The sequence below is a fragment of the Pteropus vampyrus genome, unplaced genomic scaffold, assembly GCF_000151845.1.
Source record: "Pteropus vampyrus isolate Shadow unplaced genomic scaffold, Pvam_2.0 Scaffold687, whole genome shotgun sequence".
Taxonomy (NCBI): Eukaryota; Metazoa; Chordata; class Mammalia; order Chiroptera; family Pteropodidae; genus Pteropus; species Pteropus vampyrus.
Genome location: NW_011889468.1, coordinates 59421 through 60745, shown reverse-complemented (window position 1 = coordinate 60745; position 1325 = coordinate 59421).

The window sequence follows — 1325 nt, the reverse complement described above, 5'->3', positions numbered from 1 at the left end:
GTTTTTTCAATTATTATTTTCATTTTTTAGGATATAGCAACCTCATATGGAAGCCAGTGCTTCTGAATGTGTCCAGAATACGTTGAGAAAAAAGTTTGACCCCAAGACCTATCTAAAGAGAAGAGAAGTAACTCCAGATAAATGGTGTTTATGCTTAAATGCTCGAGCTGGACAAATACATTGCAGCTGAATTTCAGTTACAGTCTTGATAAATGGATGAGGGCCCCTGACTTTGAACTACCAGTACTTAGAAGCACCTGAGAATGTGGTCATTTGTCAACATTACTGCTTACTTTGGTTTTAGAAACACAAGCAATGTGCTCATGCACTGACATTAGTGCATACAAAATGTGCAATCTATCATTATCAACAAATATTTATGGAGCACTCGCTGTATGTGAGCTAGTTTCAGAAGTTATAATGGGAATTTATATAGAATACAGAAACCATCCTATTGTGTTTGCCCTTTTTAGCCATATGTAATGTTTCTATGAACTGTGAATGTTGAAAAATATACTTACCCATAACAAATCTGACAATTTTAGAAAACTGAAAATTCCTTTTTGTTCCATATTTTAATAATATTGAGTTCAAAATATTCCACAGTCATGATTCCTTTCCAAACAAGGTTGGGTTTTAAAATCTGACTTAAGTGAGTGATCGATCAGGCATTATTAGATTGGTGATCATCACTCGGTTTTGCATTGGGGAAAAACAGAAATATAAGAGATGTTTTCATTTGAAGATACTGCCAGCTATAGCATACTGTTTGAGTAGACATGTAAAGGAAAATGCTTGTTTGTTTTTCTATGGGAATTTAAATCATAAACAGTTCCTGAATCAGTACTTAGTTCTGCTACGGTTTAGATCTCACAACCTCATTTATTAAGTAAATATTATTTTACCTGATGCAATCCCTTTACAAACAAATGGCAAAGGTGTTTTAATTTTATTTTTACAAAGAAGAGATTTGTAAGAGATTTGTTTAAAATATGTTATAATTCATTTACTTTTGAGCAGAATTGGTGGTGGCCAAAATAGATAGATAATTGGGTTGCTAGGCAACATATGCTAACTAATCATTTCAGTTTTGTAAAAGTCATTAGCAATTAACTACCCTCATTGTATTTTAATGACTGTCAACTCATATCTAACAATTGAAATTGGAGAGAGTGGACCACAAATTTTAATGTATTTCTTTATTTCAAGGTGCTGTTAACTTCAACTTACAAGTCTTCCATGCTTTGAGAAGAGATGCAGTATAAACACCAGTGAATTAATGTTTCACATTAATTGCAATACTGTTTTCAACTTAGAAAAGTTAA